At 41.0% G+C, this 16,351-nt stretch overlaps 1 protein-coding gene and 1 pseudogene across 1 annotated transcript in view; one reads left to right on the top strand and one right to left on the bottom strand.

Moving 5' to 3' along the window:
* LOC135974464 (maestro heat-like repeat-containing protein family member 1) overlaps positions 1-16,351 on the bottom strand; it is a 936,803-nt gene that overhangs the window by 635,897 nt on the left and 284,555 nt on the right. The gene's annotated exons all lie outside the window — the stretch shown is intronic.
* On the top strand, positions 403-1,338 carry LOC101938791 (olfactory receptor 6F1-like; annotated as a pseudogene).

Below are 16,351 nucleotides of genomic sequence, written 5' to 3'. Positions count from 1 at the left end.
CAGGTAGGTGGATAGAGTAGTTACCCAGATCATGGGAGAATTGTGTTCAAGTCCCAAGTCTGGTTGATTCAGAAGTGGAACTCAAAGCTTGGCAAGTGCACATGCCACCAGGCTATGGCATTAGTCCTTATCATTAGTCCTTGTATTTCACCAGTGAAGAGAGTTCAAGCAAGAGTGAGGTGTCCCAGATGCAGAGTTAAATCCCACAATCCCAGAGCCCAGATAGGTATCTTGAAAGTGTTTTAGGAGATGTGGGCAGAGTTTCAGGGCTGTGGATCTGCAGATATTTTATAGGTACCCTGATAGGGTAAGGTATTTGGCACTTCACATTTGCACATCCAAAAGTGTGTTCAACATGTTTAAATGCCTTTATAATCCCTCATGTTTTGACAGATGGACCTCATGGCTGGAGCAGAAATTGAAAACCAAACCAGCGTGCAGAAATTCATACTCCTGGGTTTTCCCGGCACTTGATATTTTCGGATTTCCCTTGCAGTGGTGTTTTCAATTATGTATTTCCTGACAATTGTAGGGAATTTGTCTGTTATAGCTTTAGTGTGGACCCACCCATGGCTCCACAGCCCCATGTACTTCTTTCTCTGCAATCTCTCCTTCCTGGAGATCTGGTACACCACATCCTGCGTCCCCAAGGCCATTGGTGTCATGTTAGGGAAAAGCCAAACCATTTCCTTCACCGGCTGCATCCTGCAGCTGTATTTCGTATTCTCACTGGGCTCTACAGAATGTCTCATACTGGCTGTCATGGCCTATGACCGCTATTTGGCCATATGTCATCCATTGCGTTACAGCTCCCTCATGAACAGCACCTTCTCTGCTCAGCTGGCCCTCATCTCTTGGCTGTGTGGGTTCCTAGTTATCTCTGTGTTGGCATCTCTAATATCCAGGTTGTCTTTCTGTGGCCCTAACATCATCAATCATTTTGTTTGTGACATAGATTCCTGGATAGCGCTTTCCTGCACCGACACGAGCCTCGTTGAGCTGGCAACTTTTATCATCTCTATGAATGTCCTCCTGGGCTCATGTGCAATAACTCTAATCTCATACATTTACATCATCTCCACCATCTGTAGAATCCCCTCAGCCCAAGGCCGCCAAAAGGCCTTTTCCACTTGCTCTGCCCATCTCGCTGTCGTAACTATCTGGTACAGCTCCACCATTTTTCTGTATGTCAAGCCTTCTGCACAGAACTCACTGGATTTAAACAAAATAGTCAACGTCTTTAACACTATTGTAACTCCTCTATTAAACCCTTTCATTTACACTCTAAGAAACAAAGAGGTGAAGCGAGCTTTGGAAAAGGCAATCAGTGGCATGTAAAGTGCTTTTCAACTGGTCTGCATTTAGTAGCAATGTTGTCAAAGGGACCAAAATTAAAAATTCCTGAAGGTCATTCTTAGTGCATGTGAACATTTCTTTATTTTACAGGTTTCCTCATTGACTGTAACATCCTGATGTTGACTTACAGATGAACTCAAGTGGGAGAAATACAAATTTGGTATTCTGAAAATTCCAAGTTGCTAAATTTGTGTGGCATTTGCCAGGATCTGTATGGATGCACCCATTGATAATTACACTGGGGCCTAGGCCTAAGGGAGTTGGGTAACAAGCTCCCATTGAATGTCAGATGTAGATTCAAGCTGACATTTTCAAAGGAATGTGTGGAAATTGCCCAGATCCCATTGAATTTCAATACAAGTTAGGTGACTAGTTTTCTTGTGCTCCTTTGAAATTCCCACTTTCACACTTTATCTCCCCTACTTACATTTATGATATATTTTCCAGTAGGGGGGACTTGTGTGATTCCATGGAACGAACTATGACAGACACGGCAATTTCCTGCAATATCCTTAGGACACTTTACTGAATTGCTGCCCCTTACTGATGTGTCCATACAAGAGATTTTAGAACAACTTGATAAATTAAAGAGTAATAAATCATCAGGACCAGATGATATCCACCCAAGAGTTCTGAAGGAACTCAAATATGAAATTTCAGGACTATAAACTGTAGTATATAACCTATCATAGAACGTATTTCATCAGGCCCTGGTGATCTGAAGACATCTAATTTGTCTAAGTAATTTTTGACTTGTTCTTTCCCTATTTTAGCTTCTGATCCTACTTCATTTTCACTGGCATTCACTATATTAGACGTCCAATCGCCACCAACCTTCTTGGTGAAAACCGAAACAAAGAAGTCATTAAACATCTCTGCCATTTCCACATTTTCTGTTATTGTCTTTCCCCCCCTCATTGAGTAATGGGCCTACCCTGTCCTTGGTCTTCCTCTTGCTTCTAATGTATTTGTAGAATATTTTATTGTTACCCTTTATGTCTTTAGCTAGTTTGATCTCATTTTGTGCCTTGGCCTTTCTAATTTTGTCCCTACATACTTGTGTTATTTGTTTGTATTCATACTTTGTAATTTGACATAGTTTCCACTTCTTGTAGGACTCTTTTTTGAGTTTTAGATCATTGAAGATCTCCTGGTTAAGCCACGGTGGTCTCTTGCCATACTTCCTTTGATGTTGCACTCCATATGATTTTATGAAAATATTCTAATAAGTGTCTAGCAAAGTTATGAATTCAGGCTCCCAGGCTCATCTTTTGAAAGTGTTGTGCAGGTTTCTTTTGAGGATGAGGACTGATAGACCAGATATAGAGCGGTCGCTTTGTGAAAAGTGTTCACCTGCAGGTGATGTGGTGTTTTTCTCTTTTATTATTTTCCTGTGTGAGTTCATTTATGAGTGAAGTGGTTATTTGGTTTTACCCACATAGTTGCTATTGGGGCATTTAGTGAAGTACACCACACCTTGTGATAGGCATGTGTAGGATCCATGGGTCTTGAAAAGTGTGTTTTGGGAGGTATTATCATTGTAGTAGTGGAGATATGTCTGCAGGTTTTGCATCTGTTTTCTGGCAGGGTCTGGTGCCGCTTTGAGTTGGGGTTTCTTGTTCTGTGGGCAGCTTGCTTCTGATGATGAGCTAGGAGAGGATGGGGAGCTGTTTGAAAGCCAGGAGAGGGAGTTTAAGAAAGATTTATTTCAGGATGGGGTCCCTATTGAGTATGGGTTGTAGTTGTTTGATGATACCCCATATGGGTTCCAGTGTGGGATGGAAGGTGACAACTAGGGGTGTGCAATCAGAAGGGATTTTATTTCTGTATTGAAGCAGATTCTTTCAGGGTATCTGGGTGGCCTGTTCCATGATGTGATGTACTTCTCTGGAGGAGTGAGGTATTCACTATCTATGTAGCTACTAATAGGGGACCAGATTTTTAAAGGTACTTAGGCATCTAGTGAGATTTTCAAAAGCACCTATGTGCTTAACACCACTGATTTTCAAATTCCCAGCCACAAATATACACAAGATTTCCTCTCCTTCACGATGAATTTATTTGAGTTACTTGTGAGGTCTCTCCAACAGGTGGATGCATGGATGTGGAATTTTAAGACTCCAGGGGTGAACCACACCACACTGCTGTCAATAGGAAAGCTCCCACTGGCTTGAATAGGACTAGGATTTCACTCCCACTGGCTTGAACAGGACCAGAATTTCACTCCGGGGGTACATGTTAAATGGCAATTTAATGCCAGAGAGAAAAATTCACATCTGTGCAATGAGCCTGCAAAAAGCCACTTGATTCCCACCTCTACAACCTCAGAATATATCATATTTATATCAGCTCAAGATCTGGCCCATAGATAGTGATCAGCACCCCTAAAACAGCAGATCTGTCCCCTGGAATATTCCTTCTGATCCACTTGTGTGGGACAGCTGTCATGACTCCTACCCAACCCACCTCTTGCTGCTCAGGAAAAAGAACATGGCAAAAATATCCATATGTCTGGCCAATTCCCAGCTTTTGGAATAGCCTATGAAGGTCATTGGCATCTGACACACATGAAAGTAGGATTTTGGTGGCTTTACTTTACATTCAGGACCAGCCCCCCAAATAGGGGGCCCAGGATTGAGGAGTTAAACCGGTGTCTTAAATCCACCAATACACAGCCCACTCTGGTCATGAGCAGGTCACACCTTGAATGGCGAGAGATTCTGGCTGTTACTTTTATTTAGTTAGTTTTTCCTGGCATTTTTCCAAGAAAGAGTAGTTCCATTGAAAATATTTGGTCCTTTTTAGTTGAAATTGTCAACATTGTCAACATTTTTCATCACAAGAAATTATGCATTTTTCTATATATTTTTAATTGATTGAAGAAATGATCAAAAAATCTCAGACTGGATATTGAAGAAAATCAATACATGAAAATTTTCACACACTATTGCTATATATATGTGTGGGGGTGTAACATATATTATATATTTATAATATATTATATATGTAACCTTGGTTAAGAGATCTGATGAAAAAGAGAGGCAAGCTTGTTGCTGGGTAGATGAGAGATGAGAGAGGCTGCACTGTGCTCACCTAGCCAGTAAAAGGCAGTGGTTTATTGAGAACGTTATGGGATTGAAAGCTTACTATGCCAATTGGAGGGGGGCGTAAAAGGAGGAGATCTCTGCCTGAGGGAGAGTGAGTGTTCTCCTGACTGTCTGTCCCTGCCTATTTTGCCCTGAAAAGGGAGAGAACAACTGATTTAGAAACACCGAGGAGGCCTCCTATGCCATGGGGACTTTTTCCCATGTGAATAATGCCTGTTGCTACCACAGATAGGTTTTCCCCCTGGATGAATTGGTGCCCTCATCATCTCACCTCACTCAAACACCTTCAGGCCTGTAATGACTCATGAAGGTGTGTGAGTTCCTCCACATTATGGAGTCTACTAATGTGGAATAAATTGAACTTGTGACTCCGAAGAAATCTACTGTAGGGGTAGTGTGCTGGACTTGATTAGAGAGCTGCATAATAGAACCACTGCCCCTGTACATCTGGGGAATCAGATGTTGGCATCTTTTAAATCTGTATCTGGTGTCAGTCAGGGCTGTGTCTTGGTCCTTGCACATTTTTGTCAGGCAATGGATTTCATAATGCAGCATTCCATCATGTTCATAGGCATTAAGATCCGTGATCTCTCGCTCTCAGCCCTTGACTATGCTGATGAGGTTTTTCTTCTAGGACAGAGCCCAGACAGGTTTCGCGATGCACTCCAGCAAATAGAGGAGGAGTCACCAAGATTGGCCTTTATGTTTCATGGTCAAAAACAAAATTGCAAAACTTAGGATCAGGCACACCCGTGACTCAATCTCTTTGAATAATGAAACTGTTGAAGCAGTCTCCAGCTTTTGCTATTTGGGTTCTATTCTCACCTGTTCCTCCAACTCTCATATGGAAGTTCTTCATCGGATTGGCATGCAGCATCTGCCGTGGGTCATTTATGACGAATATGGAATCAACATAATCTCAGCACAATAACCGAGTTCAGGATCTATTCGAGTTGTATCCTCTTTGTACTGCTGTACGGATGTGAAACATAGACACTATGCCGCTCAGACCGGGCAAAGCTGGAGTTTTCCACACAAAATGCCAGTGACGCAGGGCCGGATTAAGGCCTTTAGAGGCCCTAAGCACTGAAAAGATTATGGTGCCCTTCCATATGTAATTCAAAATAAAAACAATACTATACCGTAAAATAAAATTTTATTTTTCCAGATGACACAAAACTTACATGTATGCTGAAATTAAAATAGCTTCTTTCTAGATTTTCTGATTTCAAAATTCTGGATAAGTTAATCAAAGCTGACTCGACAAAGCATGTCTGCTTCCATACACAATAGGGAAAGTGAATCAAGTCTGTCCTGACACATTGTTGTTCTCTGAGGGTTTTGTATTCTTTTCAGCTGAGAAAAAGAGCGTTCTGCGGAGAAGTTAGTAATCATCAATGTTAGAAAAATACGTAGTGCAATCTCTAAGGTTGGAAATACACATTGTATTCCATCTTTCAATATTGTGTCATGAAGATCAATGTGACTGAATTTCATTTTTCCTGTTTCATTAAAGTTTTCGTGCATATAACAGTGGAACTGCCGTACACAGAGATTCATGTTCAAGTCAACAGGGTATGAGTCAACTAGCTTTTGGGAACCTTGTGAATAGAGTTCGTCAGATAAATCCATATTATTTAGACAAGAAAATCTACTTGATACTTCTTGTACACTTCACCTCTCCTCTTCATATGAGCTTCAAGTGTATCAATTATAGCGTAGTAAGTAGATACGCAAAATTTGTCTCTAGGATTCAATGCTGTTTCTGTTGCACTGCTATCATTTTCTTGTTTTTTTCTGATTCGCTTGCGGGACTGGGCTTCTTTGAAATTAGTAACAGGCAAGATATCTTTTGATATGTCTTCAAATCTTTCAAAATCATTCCTCAAAGTGTGTAAGTGGTCTGCTAATGATTGACAGAGGTCTGCACTTGTTTTCAAATCCAATTCTTTTTCCTGGAGAGCTTGACTTGTGTGGTAAAAGTGTTGTAAAATTTCATTCCACATGGTCAACATGAATACAAATTCTAGTTCTTGCATCTCGTTTGCAATGTTTTCTGCCTCTCATATAGTTTCTCCCTTTTGTGATTGGTCTTCAGCTATACTTTCTAATGCATCCACAGTCTTTGAGTAGGACTCCAGAATTGCACTTGTTGCCACTGCATGTGCCTCCCAGCGAGTATTAGAAAGAGATTTCAACACACAATCATTGCCCAAATATGTTTTAAGAACTGCCCATTGGTGTGTTGAGGCAGAGAAAAATGTATAAAGTAACTGGACTGTTTTCACAGATAATGCAATACTTGATTTGCCATTTCTTCACCAGTGTAAACTGAGGAATGTTATAAATCGTTCAACTGGTTTTCCATCTGTGGGAGACACATATCTTTGTACAATACTCAATTGATCAATATGTGAAAGATCAGGTGTAGAGTCGACAGATACATTGAAGTACCCAGCAGTACTTATTTCATCCACAATAGTTGAACGAACTTTGTCACTCATTAGACCAATAAGTTCATCACATATTGTCTTGAATAAGTGTGATGGGTTACCTTTGCCAGCATTCCCATATTTTGAGATATGGCCTGCAAAAAATGGGTCAAACTGAGCCAATAACTCCAACAATCCCGAGAAATTTCCATTCTGCAATGATCCAAATGTGTCATTTGATCCCCGGAAAGGCAGACCACGTTCAGCTGATGTTTAAATAACAGCTATAAGACGCTGCAAGACATGTTGCCAGTATTCACAGTCCCCTTTAATTTGTTCTTCCAATTTTTGTGTCAATCCAAAGCCCTGTCTTCAATTTAAATAATTTGAATCTCTGTGAGTAGTGCTATTTTCATGCGGTTCAATTAAAACAGTATTCCGCCAGTCACTAAATCCATCTACAGCAAACTGGGATGTTGAAGGTTTATATGCAAAAAGTTTGCAAACAAAACAGCACACAGACCCTGTTGATGGTGAATACAGTAGCCATTCTCGAGTGTATTTCTCACCATTCGCTTTCATGCTGAAAAATATTTTTTGCGGACAATATCTCGTTTGTTTGCCATTGGTAAAAGTCCGACGTGATTTCTCAAATGGCCCAGTGTGGTGTTGACAGTCATTTGGTCCATGATCTATCCAGTAAGCTACATCATCTGTACTGAAATCAAGCCACATACTTGGATCTTTTCTCCTATTATTTACAGCATGAGCAGGTTCAGTCTCTGACACATCCACACCTTCTAGAACAATGTCTGTTTTACCACCAGGAGTAGGATGATCAGTTACAATCTCTGACACATCCACATGTTCTGGAATGGGGTTTGTTTCACCAATAGAAGAGGGGTTAGTATCTGAAACACCTACAGGTTTTGGAACGATGTCTGTGCTACAGAGAGAAGATGGTGCTTCTGATGGATTCGCTTTGAAAAATGATGTCAGCTTTGGAAGATTTTGGAAAATTTCACTAGCTTTTTGTTTCTTTTCTTCTGCCACTTTACGTTTCTGTGCTCCACTCAGTTGGTTACGTTTCATCCTGCCCCTTATCTCAGTTATCTGAACTTAAAAAAAAAAAATTACACAATATACACTATTTTTATGTATATATATATATATATATATATGAAAGAAAAAAAAGAATCAAATGTGTATAACTCAGAAGAATATATCAATAATAAAACATAAATTTATTGCAATACATGACAGGATTTGATTTCCTCACATTATTTCAATCTACGTTAATAGGACGCCCCCATGGTTTAGGTGGGGATAAGTAATAAAACAAGAACAGAAAAATGGGGGAAGAGTGTGTAGTGAAATGTAAGGAAGTCTAACCAAAGTTCTGATTTTTCCCATGATGACTACTTCGATGCTTTTTTTGAAATATCAACTATCAATTTTTTTTTTTAAATCTCTTTTTTTTTTGGTGCCCCCTGCTTTGCTGGTGCCCTAAGCACATGCTTAGTCTGCCTATGGAGTAATCCAGTTCTGCAATGACGTATATTGGACATAAAGTGGTATGACTTCATTCATAATGCAGACATTTATGGTCACTCCAGTCTACAGACTACTAGGGCCATTGTCCGCAGCCAGCGTCTTATGCTTTTCGGACATGTCGCCAGAATGCTGCATGATGTTCCAGCGAACGCCATTCTCCGGGTGGCTTGTAACTTCCAGGATAAAATTCCACCAGCCAAGGGGTGGAGGCAGCCCAGAGGCAGACCCCCTATTACATGAGGGCATCAAGTCTGTTCTGACATTGGTCTTTTGGCCCCTGAAAAACACTTGTGGCTGCACAGAAACAAATGGCGAACAATCGCTACGGCCGACCATTTGGCTAAACATTGAAGAAGAAGAAGAATACAGACTGTAGCTTCTAAGTAAAGCTGAAATCTTCTTTGGAGATGAGTTGAAGGTAGATGCCTTGAGGGATTCACAAAAGTCCTTAAGCAGTTTAGATGCCTGACTCTTGTTGATTTCAGTTGAGTTAGGACATAGGTGCTGACTTTTGTTTTTTCCCGCTCTGCCTCTTTTCCCGAGGCCCTGCCCCCGGTCCACCCCATTCCCTGAACCCCTGCCGCTCGCTCCTCTCTGCCCCCTCCCTCGAGCACCTCCCACCTGCCGCTCACTCCTTTCTGCCCCCTCCAGACTTAAGGGCAACTGACTATTTTTTCCCGTGGGTGCTTGAGCCCTGGAACACCTATGGAGTAGGCGCCTAAGGGTTAGGAACCTAAATACCTTTAAAAATCTGGCCCTTACACTTTTGAGCATTTTACTCTGTGTGTCAGAAACACCGCTCCAAGGCATAATTCCTCCCTTATAGATTTGACATGGTGCAGCTTACTTCCCTCTGCTACAGGAGTGCTTTATATCTGTATATATGGAAATGGGGCATAGATTAGGTGCCTGTAGAAGGCGTCAAGTATATGAAGCGTAAATTCCTTGGTTTTGTAGAACCAATAAAAATCCTGGTTGTGGCTTCCTCTGTCTAGCTCTTTGTTAGTGCCCAGCAAGTGGAAGGGGTGACATTTTTAGCATTTGCCATTATTTTACAGGTAGGGAAAATGGGGCTGGGGGAGGGGGCTTAAGTAACACACCAAAGCTCCCCCTGTGTAGTGAGCATTTGGCGAAAACAGGACTAGAATGCTGGTGTCCAGGCTGCCAGTACTGTGCTTTCACCAGGAGACCAGCCTGACTCAGCAGGGTCTGTTACACATTCTAGGGAAGTCTGTGAAATTCTGTTGAAACTGAATATCCTCAAAAAGAAGAACAGGAGTACTTGTGGCACCTTAGAGACTAACAAATTTATTAGAGCATAAGCTTTCGTGGACTACAGCCCACTTCTTCGGATGCATATAGAATGGAACATATATTGAGGAGATATATATACACACATACAGAGAGCATAAACAGGTGGGAGTTGTCTTACCAACTCTGAGAGGCCAATTAATTAAGAGAAAAAAAACTGGTCATTCAGTGACAGTGATATATTGAGAAGATATATATACACACATACAGAGAGCATAAACAGGTGGGAGTTGTCTTACCAACTCTGAGAGGCCAATTAATTAAGAGAAAAAAAACTGGTCATTCAGTGACAGACCTGCGGGTGGCTATATTACAACAGAAAAACTTCAAAAACAGACTCCAAGGAGAGACTGCTGAGCTGGAATTGATATGCAAACTAGACACAATCAACTCCGGTTTGAATAAGGACTGGGAATGGCTGAGCCATTACAAACATTGAATCTATCTCCCCTTGTAAGTATGCTCACACTTCTTATCAAACTGTCTGTACTGGGCTATCTTAATTATCACTTCAAAAGTTTTTTTTCTCTTAATTAATTGGCCTCTCAGAGTTGGTAAGACAACTCCCACCTTTTTATGCTCTCTGTATGTGTGTATATATATCTCCTCAATATATGTTCCATTCTATATGCATCCGAAGAAGTGGGCTGTAGTCCACGAAAGCTTATGCTCTAATAAATTTGTTAGTCTCTAAGGTGCCACAAGTACTCCTGTTCTTCTTTTTGCGGATACAGACTAACACGGCTGCTACTCTGAAACCTGAATATCCTCAGGGTGCTGGGAAGGTAGGGATGGAGTACAAAACCAACCCCCTCATGCAGCCAATTTGCGCTGCAGTTCATTAACAAGGTAGGTAGGGGTAAAGCCAGTTGGATGATGATGGGAAAAGAATCCTACCAATGTCAAAATCTACAGAATTTGCCTGTCTTTTGTTTTTGAAGCGGCACGTTCTCATTTATGATAACAACACTTCACACCACTCTGGCAGTAGAATGGGGGTTTAAAGTTGGAGAGGATTATACTTATCACACACATTTTAAGGTCCCTTTATATTGCTACAGAGGTGTAAAATTACCTTAATGGAAACATGAACCATATGTGAAATATTCCTATATTTGTTATACATTTAGGTGAGGAAAAAGCAAGATAAACAAGGTAGGTATGATGCACCATTTTTCAGCAACCAAGGCTACTGTGTGTTATCCAGTGAGAAAAAGATTGTGACTGAAGGGAGTTTGTATTGACAAGCTCTGTCAGAAGAAGACATGGTAAGTTAGAACCACTAGCCAGATCCAGCCTATCCGGGAATCATAGTTTAAAGTAACTGTATTGAGAAATAGGTTTGCCTTTCTTGGTAATGTGAGCTACCTGAAAATTGCTATTCAAAAAGTTTGCCTCATTGAAGAGTTAATACACCTGTACTCAAGGAATGAGTCTATTTTATTCTGCTTTTTAAATATAAAATAAATTTTAGAATGAACAAAAGGAAATAGTATTTTTTGTAAATTGTATAACTGATAGAGCCATTTGTGAAATTATTGTATTACATCAACATTTTTGACAAATGTTTTTTATTTTTTTCTCAGATTTTTGTCTAAAAAATAAAACCCAATACGTTTTCAATTAACCAAAAGTTTTCAGGTTTCAATCAAAATGTTTTGTTCTTTAGTCCCCAGCAAATTCTTGTTGCTGGAGATGTTACTGTTTAGATGAAAAACCCCAAATTATTTTATTTATTCATCTGCAAAAATCTCAGTTTCATCAAAAAGACAGTTTCCATCAAGAAATGTGTTGCTGCAAAAATTTCAAGAAGCTCTAATACATTAACTTGTGGAATTTACTAGTATAATAACTTTACTGAGGCAAATAGAAAATAAGATCTATCTATCTATCTATCTATCTATCTATCTATCTATCTATCTATCTATCTATCTATCTATCTATCTATCTAGCACTAGCTAGTTAGTTCTGATCAGTGCAGAGGGCACAGGAATGTGAATCTCAGCTCTTGTGTACTATACTAAGCTGCCTCTGTGATTTGAACAGATCACTTCACATCCCTGCTTTAGTTTCCCCATCTGTAAAATGGAAAGAATCATACTGTCCTAGTCAACCATTCACTCCAAAGTGGCTGAAATCTGGCCAGTAATGTGTAGGCATGTCCTGTGGATTAATAGCCATTCTTCACACATTGCTATGCAGATGTAAAGAGCTATACAAGTGTTCAGCATTGTTAGCTGTGCAAGAATAAATTCAAATTAAAATGGAGAGCTGGGGTTTTCAAAGTTAGTCGCACAACTTCTATTTCAATTACTCCCTCTGTCCTGTTTGAAAATACCAGCCTAAAATAACTATCAATCATTTATTCTTTCTTCTGTAAACTGACGTCTATTGCAGTTCAGGGAACAATGTCCTTTGTTCAATGTGGTGGAAGTACATTGAATAATACAGTGGGTAATAGGTTGTTTCCAAAGTATTTGGTATCGGGTAGTGTCTGGAACATGATTTCTAACGAGTTAGACTATTGTTCTGGTCTACCCAGGCTCTAAGTGTTTGACTGAAAACAAAGCCATGGGGAGTTCAGTTGAAGGAGGGACTGTAATATTAAAGAGAAATTGGGAAGCAAATTTACTGTACTTCTGGGAAGCTGTTTCTTTGCTGTTTGTCTCCACCTGTTTGTCTGGCTTGTCTTTTAGACTGTAAGCTTTTTAGAGTAGGGATGATCTTCTATGCTATGTCTGTGCAGTGCTCAGTTCAATGGGATCCCAACCCTAAGTGGGATCTTAAGGTTCTACCAGAAGACACACAATAAATAATAAACATATTTTTTAATTCCTAATGTTGATTCCTTATTACTAGGAATTTGGGTGGGGTTTTCTAAAGGGCCTAAGAAGGACTGGGGAAGGGAAAACAAGAATTCCATTTTGTGAAAAAAAAATTCAAGGTTTCAAATTTTGTTTTGTTCCAGTATGGAAAGAATATTAGACCTTTCAAAAATGTTGGCCGCAAAAACAGAATGGAAGAGATCCACCACACAACAGCCAGGTGGTTAGAGCCATTCCCTGAGTCATGGGAGAGTCATGTTAAAGTCCGAGTTTTGATTGAGTCAAAGGAGGATCTCAAACCTGGATCTTGTACATCTAAGGCAAGTGCCTGAATCACCATTTAATAGAGCTAATCTCTTTCATTTGGTCTCACTTTGATCAGAAATTTCATCCTGGGCGGAAGAACACACCCAGATAAAATTTTTGTTAAAATGACGTTTCCATGAAATATTACAGTTTCAGTTAAATGGTTGTTTTCAGTGTAAAAGAAAATGTATTGTTTTTGTTGTTGTTGGCTTTGGATTTTCTCAGGGATGGGTGGAGTGGGGTTGATGGGCTAAACCAGCAACAGGGGAAAGATGCCTTTGGGTCAGCCACTCCACTGATTCCTCATTGGCCTTAGAGGAATGAGGAGTGGAGCTCTCATCTCTGTTGCAGAGGCTGAAATGTGTACAAAGAGAGAACAGTGTTGAATAGCACCTGCTTCCCTTATCTTAGCTTTAACCAGGGTTCTAGGTATTATAGCTGGGATTTTAGTAACAGCCTTACATGCAAAAATCCTTTACAATTTCAGCCAGGAATCCTGTCCCCTGTGAAGCAAGTTCAAGCAAGAGCCAGGTCTGCCAGGTGCAGAGTCAAATCCCATAATCGCAGAGGCCAGATGAGTATCTTGAAAATGGTATTAGGTGACATGGGCAGAGATTCAGGGTTGTGATCTGCAGATAGCATGCTGGTAGTCTCAAAGGGTAAGGTATTAGGCGCTTCACTTCTTCACATCCAAAAGAGTGTTCAACATGTTTAAATGCCTTCTGATCTCTCATGTCTTGAGAAATGGACGTCATGGCTGGTGCAGAAATAGAAAATAAAAGCAGTGTTCATGCTCCTGGGCTTTCCCAACACATGGTGTTTTTGGATTTGCCTTCCAGTGGTATTTTAAGTTATGTACTTCCAAACAATTGAAAGGAATGTCTGTGTCATAGCCCTAGTGTGGACCAACCCATGGCTCCACACCCCCATGTACTTCTTTCTCTGCAATCTCTTCTGCCTGGAGATATGGTAATCCATGGACTGCATCCCCAAGGCCTTTGGTGTCATGTTAGAGAGAAGACAAGCCATCTCTTGCACTGTCTGCATCCTGCAATTGTTTTTGTTTTTCTCTCCATGGGCTCCACAGAATGGTTCCTCCTGACTGTCATGGACTATAACTACTACCTGCCCATATGCCATCCATTCTGCTACAGCTCTCTCATGGACAGCACCTTCTCTGGTCAGCTGGCCCGTGTCTCTTGGCTGTGTGGATTCCTGGCTCTCTCTGTGCTGGCATCTGCAACATCCAGGTTGTCCTTCTGTGACCCTAACATTATCAATCACTTCTTTTGTGACATAGATTCCTGGATAGCGCTTTCCTGCACTGACATGAGCCTCATTGAGCTAGCAACTCATCATCTCTTTTAATGTCCTCCTGGGGTCATGCACGATAAGCAGCAATAAACAGGAAAAAAATAGACTGAAAACTGGTGAAAATTAAACGACTTGGTGTTGGTGATAGAAAGGAGACACTTTCCATGAAATATTTCCTTTACTTGAAAAGCCAATATTTTCAGTTTAAAAGACATTTTGAGGAGAAATTTTCAACCAAACCTACTTAGCATCCAGAAATAATTTATCATCCAATTGCTTTCACAGGATGACCTCTGTGTGCATCTGTTTCCCCATCCACGTTTAGTCTATTGAAAATGTAATCTAATTAGGGCAGGGTGGCTCTTTTACTCTGTTTCTACAGTGGCCTGATGGCCCCCTGATCTCAGCTGAGGTTACTAGGAGTTACCCTGAATCTCTCCTCTATTTATGTTACAGTATGTCTACACTAGGAAATTAGGTCAATTTTATAGAAGTCAATTTTTAGAAATCGATTTTATACAGTTGATTGCGTATGTCCACACTAAGCATATTAAGTCAGGGAAGTGCGTCCTCACTACCATGCTTAGCATCGACTTACAGAGCGGTGCACTGTGCGTAGCTATCCTGCAGTTCCCGCAGTCTCCGCTGCCCATTGGAATGATCGGTTAAGCTCCCAATGCCTGATGGGGCAAAAACATTGTTGTGGATGGTTTTGGGTACATGTCGTTAGTCGCCCCTCCCTCCGTGAAAGCAACGGCAGTCAATCGTTTCACGCCTTTTTTCCTGGGTTACCTGTGCAGATGCCATACCACAGCAAGCATGGACCCGCTCAGCTCACCATCACCACTGCTGTTATGAGCATTGTAAACACCTCACGCATTATCCTGGAGTATATGCAGAACCAGGCTAAGAGACGCCAGCACGAGGAGGATTTTGATGAGGACGTGGACACAGACGTTCCTGAAAGCATGGGCTGTGGCAATTGGGACATCATGGTGGCAGTGGGGCTGGTTGAAACATTAGAATGACGATTCTGGGCCAGGCAAACAAGCACAGACTGGTGGGATCGCATAGTGTTGCAGGTATGGGATGATTCACAGTGGCTGCGAAACTTTCGCATGCATAAGGCCACTATCCTGGAACTCTGTGAGTTGCTTTCCTCCACCATGAAACACAGGAATACCAAAATGAGAGCTGTCCTGACATTGAGAAGCGAGTGACGATAGCCCTGTGGAAGTTTGCAACGTCTGACTGCTACCGGTTAGTCGGGAATCAATTTGGAGTAGGCAAGTCTACTGTGGGGGCAGCTGTGATCCAATTAGCCAATGCAATCATTGATGTTCTGTTATCAAAGGTAGTGACTCTGGGAAATGTGCAGGTCATACTGTTATACCAATAGAATAAAAACCAGCAGGATCTTATTAAGAGGGATAAGGCAAAGATGCCACATTTATTGTAAATATACTGATAAAGCAAAAGATAAAAGTAAACAACGTTGTTTGACTACTTATTTCTTATACACACACACATACATATATATATATACAGAGAGAGAGAGAGAGAGAGAGAGAGAGAGAGATTCATTCATACAATCATTCATTCAAGTTCTGTATAGGTGTTATAGTTACCAGCCTAGAAGTTGCTCATGCCAAGTTACTGGCCAGGTATCTTGGTCATGAGGATGGAGCTGAGTCTGTGTTAGGTGTCAGGTGCACCTGATGCTCCTAGAGGCTGGCAGCAGAACCAGAGACTCAAAGTCATCAGTCTTTAGAGTCCATTCTTATAGGAATTAATTCCTATGTTAGTCTATGGGAACTGTTTCATCCTGCTGTTGCTGACTCAATCAGCAGATGGCACATTCCTGGTGACTCCACACTGTTCAAAGTTGTGTTTCTCATCCTTCCAGGTGATGGGGTGGATCCCAGTTTACCCTCAGGGGGTTGTCTGGTGGTCCTACTTGACACATTCTTCGGCCGATGGATACTCCCTTTCTAGGCTGGTACCTCCCTAACCATTTATGTACATCAAGCATTCATCAACATACATTCCATATCTTAACCATATTTTAATTTACTGTCTCCACCACTTTTGGGGTGTGTGCTAATTCATTTGAGACTCCCGGCCCTTTAATCACAGAGGGTGGGGG

Source organism: Chrysemys picta, chromosome 12 (assembly GCF_011386835.1).
Source record: "Chrysemys picta bellii isolate R12L10 chromosome 12, ASM1138683v2, whole genome shotgun sequence".
Lineage (NCBI taxonomy): Eukaryota > Metazoa > Chordata > Testudines > Emydidae > Chrysemys > Chrysemys picta.
The sequence above is the reverse complement of the archived record's forward strand: the minus strand, read 5'-3'. Positions and strand labels throughout refer to the sequence as shown.